Source organism: Dendrobates tinctorius, unplaced genomic scaffold, assembly GCF_039654945.1.
Source record: "Dendrobates tinctorius isolate UK_male_01 unplaced genomic scaffold, ASM3965494v1 ptg000367l, whole genome shotgun sequence".
Classification (NCBI taxonomy): Eukaryota; Metazoa; Chordata; class Amphibia; order Anura; family Dendrobatidae; genus Dendrobates; species Dendrobates tinctorius.
Window position 1 is genome coordinate 4,857,387 of NW_027362033.1, and position 20,351 is coordinate 4,877,737.

Genomic DNA, 20,351 nt, shown 5'->3' on the forward strand with positions numbered 1-20,351 from the left:
ACACAGCGATAAATAAGGGAGAGTCTAAGTCCACGTGCCGCTAGTAGGGCGGAGCCAACGGGGAAAGGGGCGGAACTAGAGGGCGGGGAAAGCCAAGCACAACATCCTCATGTTTATTTGGTAGGTACTGAAGTATAGCGACTGCCGCGATGGGCGGTAAGAGGGCGGGGACCTCTGAAAAGAACCCGAGCTGGGCGCCACATGTTGTTCCGTGCTGGGACGCCGCGAGGATGGCGGGGGCGGGGCTTAGAGCAGCCGTAGCTCCTCCTCCTCACACGCGCAAAGTTTGAACTTTGTACACAGGAAGTACCAAACAAAAAAGCAGTCAAAAGATCCATAAAACTATGATATTTATTAAATATAATATTAAAACATTATTGGATATGGACACACAGTGTTTGGACAGGGAAAAGGAACAGCATATAAATGAACACGATGGTCATGAAGGGCCAACAAAGCTGCAAACACCCCGCCAGGATAATAGAATGCAGAGCTAGATGGTATAGCTAATACAAGTCAGGAGGTTATATAGAATGTAATATAACAAATCATACAGCAAGTGCTACAATCCTTCATAGGGAGTATACCCTGACAAGGTGCAAATGTGCACCTGCAAAATTAATGTATGGTACACGTCATGAGGTAACATAATAAACTGCATTACTATACCTGAAATACGGGGAGGAGAGCAGCAAGGTCGGTCCTATCCCCGACGCGCGTTTCGGAGTTAAAAGAACTCCTTCCTCAGGGGGCGTGGAGAGTAGTATACCCATCGGGCATTATATTGCACGCCCGCCGGAAGTCATCAAGGCGCGCGCTGTCCGCCATTGGCCAGCTGGTTCAGTGCTACGGCAGAGCCTGAAACACGCGGGCCCACGTGATCCAGCTCTCCGAGCAGAGACCGCCCACCGGCCAACAGACGGACAAAGCGCACGCGCAGAGATGACAGCAGGCTAAAGCGGCCATATTTAAACAGGGCAAAAGATGGGGCAAACAAAAAATAATAATAACAACTGAATATTTTGTGGAATGTGGCGAAATACAGTGTTAAATGACAAACCAGTAGCCACGTAGTATTAGTAACAAATAACCAAGATTTGCACTAAGTCTATAACACTGACCTATAGAAACAGCAAATGGCCAAAGCCACAAGTAAATGGCCGCATAATAGGTGCATATATATGGGCCAATTCAATGAAAAAAGATTGTTTGGCTCATAATTGACCGGATCCAAAACTAAAGCTATAGTATATAGGACCTGGTCTCCATGTAAAAGTGTAATTATCAAAATTAGCAAGATTTGAATACAAAAATTCACTGTATGGCACGATGTAATAAAATCATCAAAATAAGCCACCCACACACAAGAGGTAAATTGTATAGAAAATTACCCCATAGCACGGAATGCCACAAAATACAAAAAATATATACAATATTACAGAGTAATACAAAACACACTGAGCTGTTATATAGCATAGCCAGTAACAGAAACAGTATCACTGCAGTATAACATATATATAGCCCCATAAACACATATTACATGTAAAAATTATGTGTTTAAATACTCTAATAAATGATACAAAAATCTCAGAATTGTGTCAAATTAAATAAGACAACAAAAATATATAGCATCCATTAAGCAGCTTGATGTTGCCAGACGATCTACGAACTCTTTCCACCGTTACGGATAACATCCAGTCATATTCAGAATACTATAATGATAAAAACAGAATTTAAAAACAAATAATAGAACCATAGTGTCCACAAATACCAACTCAAAAGGTAACTACAAATATGGGGCATAAGAAATATTTTCATTAAGGCCACGTGGATGGATGGTGTCCAAAGTCCAAATCCATCTCGTTTCAGACCTCGCCAAGCGATTAGATAATTTGCCACCCCTTATGTTAATATTAAGAGCTTCAATGCCCCTTACTTTAAGGAGTGTAGCATTACATTGATGGAATTGCTTAAAATGCCTGGGTAAGGTCTTTAGACTTAGATCGTCATCACACGTGGCAGCAGCCACTATACCCAGGACATGTTCCCTCGTGCATACCTTTAACTGCCGTGTGGTCATCCCCACATAGATTAGACCACAAGGGCAAGTAGCGTAATAAATCACGTACCGACTGGTGCATGATATATGTTGCTTGATAGAAAATGTCCTGGTACCATCATGATTGGTAAAAAGGGTACTCCTCTCAATATTGGGGCAAGCTATACATCTGCCACAGGGAAAACAACCATTTCTCATTGGTATATCATCCAGAAAAGTACGCAATGGACGATCAACATAGTGACTCGACACCAGCTGATCACGTAAATTCCTTGCCCTTCTAAAAGTAATAGATGGATATTCGGGGAGGAATTTATTCAAAATTGGATCAACCGCAAGGATCGGCCACGCCTTATTCATTGCGTCACGCATCATCTTATGCTGGGGGTGAAAGGAAGTGATGAATCGAACAACATCACTCCCCTCCGTCTTATTGCGCCACCTATATAATAAATCATTACGACTCATATGTTTGGCACGTTGATAGGCCCTCTTAACACTCCGTCTACTGTATCCACGAGATAGAAAACGAGCTTTCAATTCATTAGCACGATATTCAAAATCCATATCAGTGGAACAGATACGACGGAGACGTAAAAACTGCCCCACTGGAATAGCTTTAATAAGATGACGCGGATGGCAAGACGAGGCGTGAAGTAGGGTATTACTAGATGTTTCCTTACGGTGGATGTCCGTCTGGATGGTGCCTTCTGTATCTTTTCTAATGGAAACATCTAAAAAATTGATCCTAGACGGATCCCAGGTCAAAGTAAGCCTAATGTTAAGATCATTGTTGTTCAAATCAGATATAAATTGTAGAAGGTCGATGGAGCTGCCCTGAAAGATAAAGAAGATATCGTCGATATAGCGTGCCCATAATTGGACACGCTCGATCAACCCCTGTTTATCAGACAGGAAGAGGTCCCTCTCCCACAGCCCCAGGAAGAGATTAGCATAGGATGGCGCAAAGGCCGCACCCATTGCAGTCCCCTGAAGCTGCAGGTAGAAGGACCCCTTGAACACAAAAAAGTTGTGTGTGAGAGTGAACTCTAAAAGTTCCAAGATGAGGTCCCTAAGTCCCACCGAGAGTGTGGAAGTAGTTAGAAAGAATTTAACGGCACGTAAACCATCGGCGTGCTTGATATTGGTATATAGGGACTCAACATCAGTGGAAGCAAGAAGAGAATCACTCTCCATACAGAGTCCATCGACCTTCCGCAATAAATCTCCAGTGTCCTTGAGGAAAGACGGAAGGCTGGATACCAACGGCTGAAGATGATGGTCAATCCATTTATTGATGTTCTCAAGGAAATTCCCTCGACCAGATATAATAGGTCTGCCCGGTGGTGACTTGATGTCTTTATGAATTTTAGGCAAGAGATACAATGTGGCTATGGTAAGCTCTTTAACAGTGAGTGCTGCGGCCAATTGTTTGGTGACAGTGCCATTGATCACAGCCTTGTTGATGATCACATTCAACTTAGCAACAAAGGCCGAAAGGGGATTATATGTGAGTTTTTTATAACATACCGAGTTGTTTAATTGGCGTAATGCCTCCCTCTCGTACATTGCTATAGGCCAGATCACTACATTGCCACCTTTATCAGCCGGTTTTAACAGCACATCTGAAAGATTTTGAAGGTATTTGAGCCTCACCCTTTCATCTTTGGTTAAATTGTCAGCTCTGCCATACTTGGGAATCTTCTTAAATTCCTCAGTCACCACACGTACAAAAAGGTCTATACTCGGGCATGATGTAAATGGGGGGAATTTCACTGATCTCAACCGGATAGAGGGTGGAACCTTACCTCCCTCATCATCATGCTCAGCCGCTAGCGTCTCCAAAGTTCTTATTGCCTCCTGCTCCTCTTCTGTGGGAAAAAGACACTGGAGATCATTATTAAAGAAATACCTTTTAAACAACAATGATCTAGCAAACAAGTTAAGACAGGACAGGAGAGGGCGGGAGGAGAGGAGTCCGCGTGTCTCCTGAGGTAAAATACGCACCAAATACTGAACGTGTGACCGACGCTGAGGAGTCTAGTGCGCCCTCCGCTCTCTGGGAGGAGTCTAGTGCGCCCTCCGCTCTCTGGGAGGAGTCTAGTGCGCCCTCCGCTCTCTGGGGAGGAGTCTAGTGCGCCCTCCGCTCTGGGGGGAGTCTAGTGCGCCCTCCGCTCTCTGGGAGGAGTCTAGTGCGCCCTCCGCTCTCTGGGAGGAGTCTAGTGCGCCCTCCGCTCTCTGGGAGGAGTCTAGTGCGCCCTCCGCTCTCTGGGGGGAGTCTAGTGCGCCCTCCGCTCTCTGGGGAGGAGTCTAGTGCGCCCTCCGCTCTGGGGGGAGTCTAGTGCGCCCTCCGCTCTCTGGGAGGAGTCTAGTGCGCCCTCCGCTCTCTGGGGGGAGTCTAGTGCGCCCTCTGGGAGGAGTCTAGTGCGCCCTCCGCTCTCTGGGAGGAGTCTAGTGCGCCCTCCGCTCTCTGGGAGGAGTCTAGTGCGCCCTCCGCTCTCTGGGAGGAGTCTAGTGCGCCCTCCGCTCTCTGGGAGGAGTCTAGTGCGCCCTCCGCTCTCTGGGGAGGAGTCTAGTGCGCCCTCCGCTCTGGGAGGAGTCTAGTGCGCCCTCCGCTCTCTGGGAGGAGTCTAGTGCGCCCTCCGCTCTCTGGGAGGAGTCTAGTGCGCCCTCCGCTCTCTGGGAGGAGTCTAGTGCGCCCTCCGCTCTCTGGGGGGAGTCTAGTGCGCCCTCCGCTCTCTGGGAGGAGTCTAGTGCGCCCTCCGCTCTCTGGGAGGAGTCTAGTGCGCCCTCCGCTCTCTGGGAGGAGTCTAGTGCGCCCTCCGCTCTCTGGGGGGAGTCTAGTGCGCCCTCCGCTCTCTGGGGAGGAGTCTAGTGCGCCCTCCGCTCTGGGGGGAGTCTAGTGCGCCCTCCGCTCTCTGGGAGGAGTCTAGTGCGCCCTCCGCTCTCTGGGGGGAGTCTAGTGCGCCCTCTGGGAGGAGTCTAGTGCGCCCTCCGCTCTCTGGGAGGAGTCTAGTGCGCCCTCCGCTCTCTGGGAGGAGTCTAGTGCGCCCTCCGCTCTCTGGGAGGAGTCTAGTGCGCCCTCCGCTCTCTGGGAGGAGTCTAGTGCGCCCTCCGCTCTCTGGGGAGGAGTCTAGTGCGCCCTCCGCTCTGGGAGGAGTCTAGTGCGCCCTCCGCTCTCTGGGAGGAGTCTAGTGCGCCCTCCGCTCTCTGGGAGGAGTCTAGTGCGCCCTCCGCTCTCTGGGAGGAGTCTAGTGCGCCCTCCGCTCTCTGGGGGGAGTCTAGTGCGCCCTCCGCTCTCTGGGGAGGAGTCTAGTGCGCCCTCCGCTCTGGGGGGAGTCTAGTGCGCCCTCCGCTCTCTGGGAGGAGTCTAGTGCGCCCTCCGCTCTCTGGGAGGAGTCTAGTGCGCCCTCCGCTCTCTGGGAGGAGTCTAGTGCGCCCTCCGCTCTCTGGGGGGAGTCTAGTGCGCCCTCCGCTCTCTGGGGAGGAGTCTAGTGCGCCCTCCGCTCTCTGGGGGGAGTCTAGTGCGCCCTCCGCTCTCTGGGAGGAGTCTAGTGCGCCCTCCGCTCTCTGGGGGGAGTCTACTGCGCCCTCCGCTCTCTGGGAGGAGTCTAGTGCGCCCTCCGCTCTCTGGGGGGAGTCTAGTGCGCCCTCTGGGAGGAGTCTAGTGCGCCCTCCGCTCTCTGGGAGGAGTCTAGTGCGCCCTCCGCTCTCTGGGAGGAGTCTAGTGCGCCCTCCGCTCTCTGGGATGGCATAGGGAAGGTGGATGGGGGATTGGGGCAGATCCAGGGTGGGGGCCATAGAAGTCCATGACATATCATAGTTCTCTTTCTCGCAGTCTATGGCATTCGTTCACATAATGCGCTGCTATCTCCACCGCTCTCTCTTCTTCCCCCAGCAGGATATATGTTTTCTCTTCCTCCTTCATGGTGGTGAAATCCGGGAAGAGATGTGAGAGTCTCCTGAAGTGAGTGTCCCTCACTGCTGAGTATTTGGAGCAGTGTAGCAGGAAGTGGGTCTCATCCTCCAGGGCCTCCTGGTCACAGTGTTGGCACAGTCTTTCCTCCCTGGGCTTGTAGCTCTGCCTGTGTCGGCCGGATTCGATGGCCAGACTGTGGGCACTGAGTCTATACCGGCTCAGGATCTTGTGGTCTCTGGGGTCCGGGAGTTTCTCCAGGTATGGGGCCAGTCTGTAGTCTCTCTGTAGACTCCGGTACATGGTCAGTTTCTGTGAGCTGATGATGTCGTTCTTCCAGTCACTTACGTACCTCTCCTGGCCTTCGTCTACCATCTTCCTGATTCTGGCTTTTGTCAGGTTGCTGTGATTGGTGGTCTGGTCAGGTTGGGTTTGGGTGGGCTGTTCCGGGGGTCCTGGCTTTCCTGTTTCACCTACAGCTATATATAGATATATATAGACAGAGAAACACAGAGCGATTGAATCCAAAATAAATTTTAGAGAAATATATCAAACTTTATTATAACAAATGTGTACAATAAACATACATAGCAAAACTGCACATAAATAACTGACACCAAAAGCCAGGAGGGCGAGCAGAAGGGGATGACAACCCACTGCACCGAGACGGTAGACCATGCTCTATAGAGAGCCCAGATCGCGTCGCTGCCTGTACTCACTGTAATCACAACCATAATAGGTCTAAGACGACAGCGAACCCACAGGGCTGACTCATCATGGTGAGGAGGAGCAGCAGTAAAGTGGTCCCATAAGGAACAGAGTCACGCCATTATGGCAAAAAAAATAGCACCTAGCGGTGCCCCAGACCGTGGACTCTTCATAGGGTACCGCCACTAAAGTTGTATAAAGTATTGGGCGCTATTGTGCTACTAATCTATATATAGATATAATCATTATAATTTGCTATAGCCGTAGTTAGTTACTATGGCCGGGCAGAGCCGGGCTCTTCAGCTAGTGTGTACTATTTTGCAAACTTTGTATTGTGAACGTCCTTCAGACAGGTGACTGGTCACACCCGGTGCGGCCGTCATTCTCTCTCCGTGCCGACATGAGCAATAAAGAACAAATCATCTTATTCAGGTCTGGGCGATTTCTAATTGGAAGACTGAGACTCCGCTGACACTTTCCACCAGTGACCTTATGCCGCTCCCGGTACACACATGTCAGCAGTTCTTCTTTGATGGCTTGTGACTCTCCATCTTCCTCCTGATTACATTCTAGAAGTTCTCAGTGGGGTTCAGGTCTGGAGATCGGGCGGCCATGGCAGGGATGTGATGTGGTGGTCCTTCATCCACACATTGATGACCTACCTGTGTGGCATAGCGCATTGTCCTCAGAGTTGGGGAACATTGCCTGAGCAGAAGGAATCAGCTGTTTTTCCAGGATAACCTTGTATGCGGCTAGATTCATACGTCCTTCACAAAGATTAACCTGCCCAATTCCAGCCTTGCTGAAGCATCCCCAGATCACCGATCCTCCAGCAAATTTCACAGTGGGTGCAAGACACTGCGGCTTGTACGCCTCTCCAGGTCTCCGCCTAACCATTAGACGACCAGGTGTTGGACAAAGCTGAAAATTAGACTCATCAGAGAAGATTACCTTACTCCAGTCCTCTATGGTCCAAATCCTTAGGCTCTTTGGCCAACTTCAGCCTGGCTCTCCGTTGCTTCTCATTGATGAAAGGATTTTTTCTAGCTTTACATGACCTGAGCTTTGCCTCTAGGAGCCTGTTATGAACTGTTCTTGCCGTGCACTTCACCCCAGCTGCCATTTGCCATTCCTTCTGTAGGTCACTTGATGTCATCCTGTGGTTGCCGAGTGACATTCGAATAAGATGACGGTCATCCCGGTCAGTGGAGAGTCGTTTTCGCCATCTGCCAGTCTGTAGCTTTGTTGTCCTTAATGTCTGCTGCTTGACCTTGTTGTAATGGACTTGTGATGGTCACGTGTGACTGGACACACTGCCTCCAGCATGGCGAATTTATATGACACTCGCGACCCTGGATACACCGCCTCCAGTAGGGCGAATTTAAATAATAAAACGTGCAGCCAGATACACCACCTCCAGCAGGCAAATTTCAGAATTACACGTGAAACTGGATACACCGCCTCCAGCAGGGCGAAATTAAGCCCCAAGGGTGGTTTGCACGTTAATGACCTGGACAATTTTTACAATTCTGACCACTGTCCCTTTATGAGGTCATAACTCTGGAGCTTCCATGGATCCCGGTGATTCTGACATTGTTTTCTCGTGACATATTGTCCTTCATGTTAGTGGTAAAATTTCATTCATATAACTTGTGTTTATTTGTGAAAAAAATGGAAATTTGGCGAAAATTTTGAAAATTTCGCAATTTTCCAACTTTTAATTTTTATGCCCTTAAATCACAGAGATATGGCACACAAAAAACTTAATAAATAACATTTCCCACATGTTTACTTTACATCAGCACAATTTTGAAACCAAAATTTTTTTTTGTTAGGAAGTTATAAGGGTTAAAAATTGACCAGCGATTTCTCATTTTTGCATCACAATTTTATTTTTACGGACCACATCACATTTGAAGCCACTTTGAGGGGTCTATATGATAGAAAATACCCAAAAGTGACACCATTCTAAAAACTGCACCCCTTAAGGTGCTCAAAACCACATTCAAGAAGTTTATTAACCCTTTAGGTGCTTCACAGGAATTTTTTGAATATTTTTTAAAAAAAATAAACATTTAACTTTTTTTCACTAAAAAAAAAAACTTCAGGTTCAATTTTTTTTATTTTACCAAGGGTAACAGGAGAAATTGGACTGCAAAAGTTATTGTGCAATTTGTCCTGAGTACGCTGATACCTGATATGTGGGGGGGAACCACTGTTTCGGCGCATGGCAGACCTCAGAAGGGAAGGAGCGCCGTTTGACTTTTTCAATGCAAAATTGGCTGGAATTCAGATCAGATGCCATGTCGCGTTTGGAGAGCCCCTGATGTACCTAAACGGTGGAAACCCCCCACAAGTGACCCCATTTTGGAAACTAGACCCCCCAAGGAACTTATCTAGATATGTGGTGAGAACTTTGAACCCACAAGGGCTTCACAGAAGTTTATAACGTACAGCGGTACAATTAAAAAATCATATTTTTTCCACAAAAATGATCTTTTCACCCCCAATTTTTATTTTTCCAAGGGTAACAGGACCCTAAAAGTTATTGTGCAATTTGTCCTGAGTACGCTGATACCCCATATGTGGGTGTAAATGACTATTTGGGCGCATGGCAGAGCTCGGAAGGGAAGCAGCGCCATTTGAAGTTTTTGGCTGCAATTGAGATCGGACACCATGTCGCGTTTGGAAAGCCCCTGATGTACCAAAACAGTAGAAACCCCCCACAAATGACACCATTTTGGAAACTAGACCCCCCAAGGAACTTATCTAGATGTGTGGTGAGCACTTTGAACCCCCAGTGCTTCACAGAAGTTTATAACGCCCGGGCGTGAAAATAAAAAAATCGTATTTTTTCCACAAACATGATCTTTTAGTCACCAATTTTTTCATTTTCCCAAGGGTACCAGGAGAAATTGGACCCCAAAAGTTGTTGTCCAATTTGTCCTGAGTACGCTGACACCCCATATGTGGGAGAAAACTACTGTATGGGCACACGTCGGGGCTCGGAAGGGAAGTAGTGACGTTTTGGAATGCAGACTTTGATAGAATGGTCTGCGGGTGTCATGTTGCTTTTGGAGAGCCTCTGATGTACCTAAACAGTGGAAACCCCCACAAATCACCCCATTTTGGAAACTAGACCCCCTGAGGAACTTATCTAGATGTGTGGTGAGAACTTTGAACCCCCAAGGGCTTCACAGAAGTTTATAATGCCCAGGCATGAAAATAAAAAAATCGTATTTTTTCCACAAACATGATCAATTAATCTCCAATTTTTTTATTTTCCCAAGGGTACCAGGAGAAATTGGACCCCAAAAGTTGTTGTCCAATTTGGCCTGAGTACGCTGACGCCCCATATGTGGGAGAAAACTACTGTATGGACACACGTCGGGGCTCGGAAGGGAAGTAGTGACGTTTTGGAATGCAGACTTTGATGGAATGGTCTGCGGGTGTCGTGTGCGTTTGCAGAGCCTCTGATGTACGTAAACTATTGAAACTCCCCACAAGTGACCCCATTTTGGAAACTAGACCCCCTAAGGAACTTATCTATATGTGTGGTGAGCACTTTGAACCCCCAAGTGCTTCACAGAAGTTTATAACGCCTGGACGTGAAAATAAAAAAATCTTTTTTTTCCACAAAAATATTTTTGCCCCCAATTTTTTATTTTCCTAACGGTAACAGGAGAAATTGGACCCCAAAAATTGTTTTGCAATTTGTCCTGAGTAGGCTGATACCCTACATGTGGGGGTAAAACACTGGGCGCATGGCAGAGCTTGGAAGGGAAGGAGCAGCATTTGACTTTTTCAACGCAGAATTGGCTGCAATTGAGATCAGACGCCATGTTGCATTTGGAGAGCACCTGATGTGCCCAAACAGTGGAAACCCCCAATTATAACTCCAACCCTAACCCCAACACACCCCTAACCCTAATCTCAGCCCTAACCCTAATGGGAAAATGGAAATAAATACATTTTTTTATTTTATTATTTTTCCCTAACTAAGGGGGTGATATCGGGGGGTTTGATTTACTATTTATGGCGGGTTTTATGTTTGGCGGCTGTCACACGCTAAAAGACGCTTTTTATTGTAAAAATAGTTTTTGCATCACCACATATTGAGAGCTATAATTTTTCCGTATTTTGACCCACCGAGTCATGTGGGGTCTTATTCTTTGCGGGACGAGTTGACGTTTTTATTGGTGCCATTTTCGGGCACGTGACACTTTTTGATCGCTTTTTATTCCGATTTTTGGGACGCAGAATGAACAAAAACCAGCGTTTCATGAATTTCTTTAGGGGGGGAGGGTTTACACCGTTCCGCCTGCGGTAAAATTTATAAGGCAGTTTTATTCTTCGGGTCAGTACGGTTACAGCGATACCTCATTTAGGTCGTTTTTTATGTTTTGTCGGTTTTATGCAATGAAAACAATTTTATATAAAAAATAATTATTTTTGCATCGCTTTATTCTGCGAGCTATAACTTTTTTATTTTTTCGCTGATGACGCTGTGTGGCGGCTCGTTTTTTTTGCGGGACAAGATGACGTTTTCAGCGGTGCCATGGATATTTATATGCGTCTTTTTGATCGCGCGTTATTGCACTTTTTGTTTGGCGGTATGATAATAAATCATTATTTTTTGCTTCATTTTTTATTTTTATTTTTTAAGGGGTTCGCTAAAGGGGTTAACTAATGGGACAGTTTTATAGGGCGGGTCGTTACGGACGCAGCGATTCCAAATATGTGTACTTTTATTGTTTTTTTTTTATTTTCAAAAAATGAATTTATTGGGAGAATATTTTTTTTTTTTACTAATTTATTTAGCGATTTTTTTAAAATTATTTTTACACTTTTTTTTTTTTTTTTTACTTTATTACATAGTCCCAGGTGGGACATCACTGTCCTGTGACAGATCGCTGATCTGTCACATCACAGATCACTGTGACAGATCAGGGATCTGTCACAGGCACTGCACAGGCTTTCCTCATGCCTGCACTTTGCAGGCAGTGAGGAAGTCAGCTCCCTACAGGCCCCCGTCGCCATCTTGGATCCGGGGGCCTGTAGGGAAGGAGTCCTCCGCAGCAGCGCTGCACATTGCGCTGCCGTGGGGGGCTCAGGGAAGCACGGAGGGAGCCCCCTCCCTGCCGATGCTTCCCTTTAACCCCCGGTACACCGCGATTGTGTTTGATCGCGGTGTACAAGGGGTTAACGTGTCGGGGCGGTCCGTGACCGCCCCTGACACATTGTGCCGGGTGTCAGCTGTGATAATCAGCTGACACCCGGCCGCGATCAGCGGCGCTCACCACGTGGGCGCCGCTGATCGCATTAGACGTACTATCCCGTCCCTGGAAATTAAGTCCCAGGGCACATGGACGGGATAGTACGTCATATGGCAGAAAGGGGTTAAATAATAAGGGAAACACCAGGGAAACAATTACAATGGAGAGCCCTGCGATAGGGAACGGGGACGTGGAGACCTCCTGCACTCCCCTGAGCCAGTCTCTACACTCTTAACAGTCCCTATACAGGCTCCGCACCTGTCGCCGAGCTGGAACCTAAGAACCCTAGCTCGCCTTGCACGTAGCCCTTTCTAATGAAATGGACAGTGCAGAAACTAATCCCACCACTGCACGGAAAGACACATAAGGGAAGTCACAAACAGGGATAACACCACTTAGCTTTGTTGCTCCAAGCAACAGAGTCCACCACCAGAATTCAGCTTCCACCTGAAGCTACTACACCAGAGCCCTGCCTGAGCTGCAAGGAACTCCACTCAGTTGTTCCTTCCTCCTCCAGACTTGGTTGGAAATGAGCAATATCACCAACAGTGATTGCAACCACCTGACACTCTTTTATAGGTAAGAGCCAGCAATCACACCTGCTTCATAATCACGTGCTCTAAATTAACGTAACCAGAGTGCAATGACCCTAATGGCCACCGGGGGGCAAAACTAGAACTGAAACCACCACAGTGCAATGACCCTAATGGCCACCGGGGGCAAAACTATCTTTAAGCACACAGCTTAAGGAGAAAAAAAAGATTACTTGTGCATTTATCGGTCATAATCCAACCTGAATCATGACAGGACTGCCCTCTTAGAAATTTTAAGGATGGAGGTAACATGACGCTCACTGTGTCCCTCTGCTAGTAGAGCCAGAATTGAGCCCTTTTCCTCACTCAAGACTTTTTTCTTTTCAGCTCCTTTGGCATGGTTAAGTTATTTTTCATTCCTATCACATTTGGGATATTCCTAGCACTTGTTTTGCCGTCCAGCTTGTCCTGTTGCAGGAGGACTGTGAACACCACAGCAGGGTTTATACTTTCCTTCGTTAGATAAGATTTGGTTCAGGTGATCACTAATCAGAAGCCCATTAAGTAGAATGAGGTGGACTCTGGCTGGAATTCAGCTGACCCTGGAATGGAGGAATGGCCGTCAGACACGGAGAGATGGTGATTCTTATACAAGTCTGTAGATATCATTTCTGTTACTGGACTTAGACACCTCGTTGGGCTGATGTGAAGACGATCTGTGTGTATCTCGTGGATGGGCTAGCTGGCTTTCCGTTCACATGGTGACGGTCCATCGTGCGATTACCGTGTGTAGCATTCTGTAAACGCTGTATTGTTCTCACCTTATTCCTTTTACTATTTAGACTCTTAAGAATCTGTATTGGGTCAGACGGTGACTGCTGACATCTGGGGCGGCCGTCATATTGTGATCAATAAAGAACAAATCATCTTCCATATTCAGGTCTGGACACATTCTAATTGGAAGACTAGAACGCCCCTGACCGGGTCCTTCAGTGTTAGTCTCAATATAGATGACACTTATTACAGACTTTTTATAGTATTCCCTCCTTTTATAAACGTCAGTATCGTTTCTCTGTTCACCGCTCCTGGTTTTCACAGGACCCTTCACCCTTCTGAGTTGTGCTATTTCCGGGGCGGGTGTAATCTGCAGAGTCATCAGGTTCTGTCGTCTCGGTTCCCTGCTCTTTGTTATGGCAGAGTCATCGGGTTCTGTCGTCTCGGTTCCTTGCTCTTTGTTATGGCAGAGTCATCGGGTTCTGTCGTCTCGGTTCCCTGCTCTTTGTTATGGCAGAGTCATCGGGTTCTGTCGTCTCGGTTCCCTGCTCTTTGTTATGGCAGAGTCATCGGGTTCTGTCGTCTCGGTTCCCTGCTCTTTGTTATGGCAGAGTCATCGGGTTCTGTCGTCTCGGTTCCCTGCTCTTTGTTATGGCAGAGTCATCGGGTTCTGTCGTCTCGGTTCCCTGCTCTTTGTTATGGCAGAGTCATCGGGTTCTGTCGTCTCCGTTCCCTGCTCTTTGTTATGGCAGAGTCATCGGGTTCTGTCGTCTCGGTTCCCTGCTCTTTGTTATGGCAGAGTCATCGGGTTCTGTCGTCTCCGTTCCCTGCTCTTTGTTATGGCATAGTCGTCGGGTTCTGTCGTCTCCGTTCCCTGCTCTTTGTTATGGCAGAGTCATCGGGTTCTGTCGTCTCGGTTCCCTGCTCTTTGTTATGGCAGAGTCATCGGGTTCTGTCGTCTCCGTTCCCTGCTCTTTGTTATGGCATAGTCGTCGGGTTCTGTCGTCTCCGTTCCCTGCTCTTTGTTATGGCAGAGTCATCGGGTTCTGTCGTCTCCGTTCCCTGCTCTTTGTTATGGCAGAGTCATCGGGTTCTGTCGTCTCCGTTCCCTGCTCTTTGTTATGGCATAGTCATCGGGTTCTGTCGTCTCCGTTCCCTGCTCTTTGTTATGGCAGAGTCAATCGCTTTTTGTACAAGTCTTCTAATGCACCGTATAGCACAACATCCACACACGGAGAGTGGAGGTGACGAGAGCGCACCACTGTCGCTGAGCGCTGAGCGCTGTCCCGGCCGGTGACAGACGCCCCTGAGTAGATTTTCCTCGCGGGGCATGAGTCACCAGTACTCGCGATTAGGACCTGCGGTGTGTGGTAGACCCGCAGGACCTTGCGTGACATCAGCAGTTACGTGACTGTACCCATGACGATGTATGGAGCGCGATATGGACCAATTCCAGTGCGTTTCGGAATGCATGGATTCCTTTGTCACCGGCCGGGACAGCGCTCCGGAAGATTCAACTGCTCCAGCTGCCACCACTGTGGTTAATACAGAGGACACCTCTTTATTGGGGACTACTGGAAACAGATTCCATCTGTGGTACATGAGGTATCTTACACCTTAATGACAAGTGCTGCTTGACCACTAGCGCGGCTCTGTGCTGCCTAACCACTTCCCCTGTCTACTGGATTAACCATTTATTGACCCCCTTACTGAATCTGTACATTATTAACGGGATCAACCTGAGGCATGTCAGAAAGTGATGAGAAAGGCAGAGGAAAGAAACCTGCACCGATCCAGGGACCACCGTGTAATAATTAATTACCAATATTTATTAATATATTCCAAAAGCCAACCTAGAGTAAAAACAGGTAAAAACAATCGTAAAGTGCGCACCCATCAAAGGGAATAGGCTCCGCAGACAAGTCAGCACGTAAGTATAAAGAGTGAAGCGTCTACATTAGTGACGGGCGAGCACTAGAGTGCTCAGATCGATCATATTGTAGTGCCCGACCCGAGCAACGAGCCCAATGTAAGTCTATGAGAAATGTGAGCATTTTTCCGACAGCCCCCCGGTTGTCTGCAGAGGGACTAGAAATTGCAGAAATCGATAGGAACAGTGCTCAGATGACATGGGAACATCATGGGGAAGACCCCTGGAAGCATTTCTCACTCCCAGGTCACTGCTAGCGTGGCTTGTCAGAGCCGGAATCTCCAGGAGTGGACCCTCTGGGCCGTGGCACCGAGGGGCCCCGGGCGAGCTGCCAGGTGGAACCGACCCCTATAGAGGGACCGTTAGGAGCAGGCCCAGGGGTTCAAGTACCACGGTAGCCGGAACCGAGAGGAGCGGCTCAGGATGGACTGGAGTAGGAGTGTAGGACTGAAGTGTAGATGACAGGACAGAGTAGGACGGAAGGCCTGGAGCAGGTTGGAACAGGAACACCGGAGACAGGACTGGAGTAGGACGGAAGGACTGGAGCAGGAAGGAACAGGAACACCGCAGGCAGGACTAGAGTAGGACGGAAGGACTGGAGCAGGAAGGAACAGGAACACCGCAGGCAGGACTGGAGTAGGACGGCAGAACTGGAGCAGGATGGAACAGGAACACCGGAGGCAGGACTGGAGCAGGATGGAACAGGAACACCGGAGGCAGGACTGGAGTAGGACGGAAGGACTGGAGCAGGATGGAACAGGAACGCCGGAGGCAGGACTGGAGTAGGACAGAAGGACTGAAGCAGGATGGAACAGGAACACCGGAGGCAGGACTGCAGTAGGACGGAAGGACTGGAGCAGGCAGGACTGGAGTAGGACGGCAGAACTGGAGCAGGATGGAACAGGAACACCGGAGGCAGGACTGGAGTAGGACAGAAGGACTGGAGCAGGATGGAACAGGAACTCCGGAGACAGGACTGGAGTAGGACGGAAGGACTGGAGCAGGAAGGAACAGGAACACCGCAGGCAGGACTGGAGTAGGACGGAAGGACTGGAGCAGTAAGGAACAGGAACACCGCAGGCAGGACTGGAGTAGGACGGCAGAACTGGAGCAGGATGGAACAGGAACACCGGAGGCAGGACTGGAGTAGGACGGAAGGACTGGAGCAGGAAGGAACAGGAACACCGCAGGCAGGACTGGAGTAGGAAGGCAGAACTGGAGCAGGATGGAACAGGAACACCGGAGGCAGGACTGGAGTAGGATGGTAGGACTGGAGCAGGATGGAACAGGAACACCAGAGACAGGACTGGAGTACAGCAGTGAACACGGATGGCAGGACTGAGAGGCTGCTGCAGGGAGCAGACGAGAACGAGACTGCAGGACTGCAGAGAGCACACGATGAAGCGAGACCCAGTGTGCTAGGAAACACAACGATCAGGCGCCTCCCTCAGGGGGAAGCGGCCTGATATGCCCGTCTGGTTTGCCATTGGTCGGGGGGTGCTTCCGGGTCAGGGCATAGCTGGAGCACAAGAGGCAGGAGGGAGGCGCGGCCTATGGCGCATGCGCATTGCATGCAGAGACGCCGCCGGCCGCGAGCCTGTCAGAGGTGACCTCCGTGGATGTCGGGCGGCGGGGGGCTGCGGCGTGGGAGCGGTGGCCGGGTGAGTATGCAGAAACGGCGTGACAGTCACTGCTGTGAACAATGTTGTCAGAGTCTTACGCCACTTTTACAGACTCACAATAAAACATACCAAAACCAAAATTGATTTTCCTGGGAAATATGTTAAGAAACATCCTTTCTAGATTAATGACTTGTATATAAGGCAAAATAAATAACCCAAAATAAACATGCTCCTCCACCACTTGGGCTATGTTCATTCGTAGCGTTTTTGATGCGTTTTTGAACTTTAGCATTGCTTTCAATCAAGACAAATGCATTCCCTGGGAAATGTCATTGTAACATTTTACAACCGTATCTGGCCATGTGGTGTGTGACACATCATCAGACACATCCTGTTTCATTTATGAAGGAGCGACTCTGAAAGTCACAAAGCCTATTTTTTTAGGGTCATCAAGGCGGCCCTCACTATTCTTAGAGAGCCATCATCCGGCCCTCACTATTCTGAGAGAGCCATCAGCCGGCCCTCACTATTCTGAGAGATCCATCAGCCGGCCCTCACTATTCTTAGAGAGCCATCAGCCGGCCCTCACTATTCTGAGAGAGCCATCAGCCGACCCTCACTATTCTTAGAGAGCCATCAGCCGGCCCTCACTATTCTTAGAGAGCCATCAGCCGGCCCTCACTATTCTTAGAGAGCCATCAGCCGACCCTCACTATTCTTAGAGAGCCATCAGCCGGCCCTCACTATTCTGAGAGAGCCATCAGCCGGCCCTCACTATTCTTAGAGAGCCATCAGCCGGCCCTCACTATTCTGAGAGAGCCATCAGCCGACCCTCACTATTCTGAGAGAGCCATCAGCCGACCCTCACTATTCTTAGAGAGCCATCAGCCGGCCCTCACTATTCTTAGAGAGCCATCAGCCGGCCCTCACTATTCTTAGAGAGCCATCAGCCGGCCCTCACTATTCTTAGAGAGCCATCAGCCGGCCCTCACTATTCTGAGAGAGCCATCAGCCGGCCCTCACTATTCTTAGAGAGCCATCAGCCGGCCCTGACTATTCTGAGAGAGCCATCAGCCGGCCCTCACTATTCTTAGAGAGCCATCAGCCGGCCCTCACTATTCTGAGAGAGCCATCAGCCGGCCCTCACTATTCTGAGAGAGCCATCAGCCGGCCCTCACTATTCTTAGAGAGCCATCAGCCGGCCCTCACTATTCTTGAGAGCCATCAGCCGGCCTTCACTATTCTTAGAGAGCCATCAGCCGGCCCTCACTTTTCTTAGAGAGCCATCAGCCGGCCCTCACTATTCTTAGAGAGCCATCAGCCGGCCCTCACTATTCTTAGAGAGCCATCAGCCGGCCCTCACTATTCTTAGAGAGCCATCAGCCGGCCCTCACTATTCTTAGAGAGCCATCAGCCGGCCCTCACTATTCTTAGAGAGCCATCAGCCGGCCCTCACTATTCTTAGAGAGCCATCAGCCGGCCCTCACTATTCTTAGAGAGCCATCAGCCGGCCCTCACTATTCTTAGAGAGCCATCAGCCGGCCCTCACTATTCTTAGAGAGCCATCAGCCGGCCTTCACTATTCTTAGAGAGCCATCAGCCGGCCCTCACTATTCTTAGAGAGCCATCAGCCGGCCCTCACTATTCTTAGAGAGCCATCAGCCGGCCCTCACTATTCTTAGAGAGCCATCAGCCGGCCCTCACTATTCTTAGAGAGCCATCAGCCGGCCTTCACTATTCTTAGAGAACTATCAGCCGGCCTTCACTATTCTTAGAGAACTATCAGCCCGCTATGCTTTGTTGTTCCCAACAGTGGGTCTCCTATACTGGTATTGTGTATGCAGTGACTGGCAGGGCTGCCCAAAATAAGGACGCCACCCATTACCCCTTTGAAGAGATGTACAGGAGGGCCTTCTGCAAGCAGTATTCCCATTACTAGGAAGTTGGTCCTCCCATGCTGTTTGCCTATGCCGTGAATTGCATTTTTGAGGCTTAAGAATCTACAATGGAGAATTGCAATGTTGAAGCTTTCCTGACGGTGTTTGAAAGGGTTGTCGAGAGGGAGACACTCCTGCCAGAGCAGTGGGCAGAGGTACTGGCACCATACTTGATGGGGAACCACAGAAAGCATACTGTGAATAGTATGGCAAGCTAAAAACGGAGATTCTTGCCCGCTTGGGGATAACAATGACTCTCAGAGCACAGCGGGTTCACCATTGGGCGCATCCCCAGGACAAACCTCCGCGCTCCCAAATGTTTAACCTGTTGCGCCCGGCCCACAAGTGGCTGCAGCCAGAGTCCTCTATGCGCAGATGGTAGAGCGGGTGGTGATGGACCGGTTTGTGCACTCCCTGCCGAGGCCCACACAGACTGGGGTTGCCCAGGGTGATCCCCGGAATGCAGATGAACTTGCCGGCCTGGTCGAGAGAAACCAGGGGATGGAAGGTTCCGTGGGAAAGCAGCCCACTCCATACCGGGGGTCCCAACAGGGGGCGGAGGCCCAAAAGGGGGTGGGGTGCCCATACTGTTCGCCTATGCAGTGAATTCCAGAGCTGACACAATTTTTGGCGCACCCCAATACCCCTTGGAAAAGATATGGAGGAGGGCCTCATAAAACAATTTTCCCCATTATTAGAAGTGGGTCTCCCGTACTGTTTGCGTATGCAGTGAATAAAATGGCTGAAAAAAAATTGGACGCACCCCAATACCCCTTTGAGGAGACGTGGAGGAGGGCCTCATTGGAACGTTTTTTATTATAAAGATGCGGGTCTCCTATACTTGTAATGCCCAAAAACTAAGTGTATGGGCTGACAACCACTCCCCCCTGGGGGGTATACATGAACATACTGTTAGAAATGCAAAAGAGCCCAATACTTTCAACAGAGCAAGGGGCGGTAATCCCTGGAAAGAAACCGCCATAACAATACCAGGTTCCGCTCCATAAACACGAACAGAAAAGGAGGAGAAAAAGGAGCAATCCAATCTTTGAGCAGGGGGTTGGACCAGATGGCCCAGGAGGTCCCTTCCAACTCTACGATTCTATGATTCTAATCCAAAATGGTATAAAAATATATCAAAATCTTAAGTGCGGGCACAAACATATAAAAAATCCCCAGCGAAATTGCAGGTAGCAAATAGACACCAATGATGGGATAGGCAGAAAAAGGGGGGAAAACAAAACCATGTCGGCAGGCTTCACCAGCCATTCTGGTAGATGTGGTATCGGGGCACTCCTCCATTGGGGCTTTTTTTTTTGTTCCCAATTAGACAGAGTATTTTTGAGCACTCAAAGAATCAAGAACGAGACTGTACCCCAAAGCGACAGAATAACATTCCATCAATACTGATGGTTTATTGCCCATACATGGTCTTATAACTGCGTATAGAAAAGGGGGGGGTTAGTGAATTAACCCCTTCCCGACCTGGGACACAGTGTATGAGTCCTGAAAGTCGGTGCCAATCCGACCCCTGACCCACATGCTGTGTCATGAATTGATAGCCCCCCTGCAGGTCAGGTGACCGGGGTCACTGAA

The 20,351-nt window shown here is 49.1% G+C and overlaps 1 long non-coding RNA gene across 1 annotated transcript in view; it reads left to right on the forward strand.

Annotated features, from left to right (window-relative positions):
- The first annotated feature begins 4,006 nt into the window (after positions 1 to 4,006).
- Positions 4,007 to 20,351, forward strand: part of LOC141075715 (uncharacterized) — a 30,719-nt gene continuing 14,374 nt past the window's right edge. The window contains exon 1 of the long non-coding RNA XR_012227327.1: positions 4,007 to 4,053. This is a non-coding gene — a long non-coding RNA (uncharacterized lncRNA). The remainder of the gene's footprint in view (positions 4,054 to 20,351) is intronic.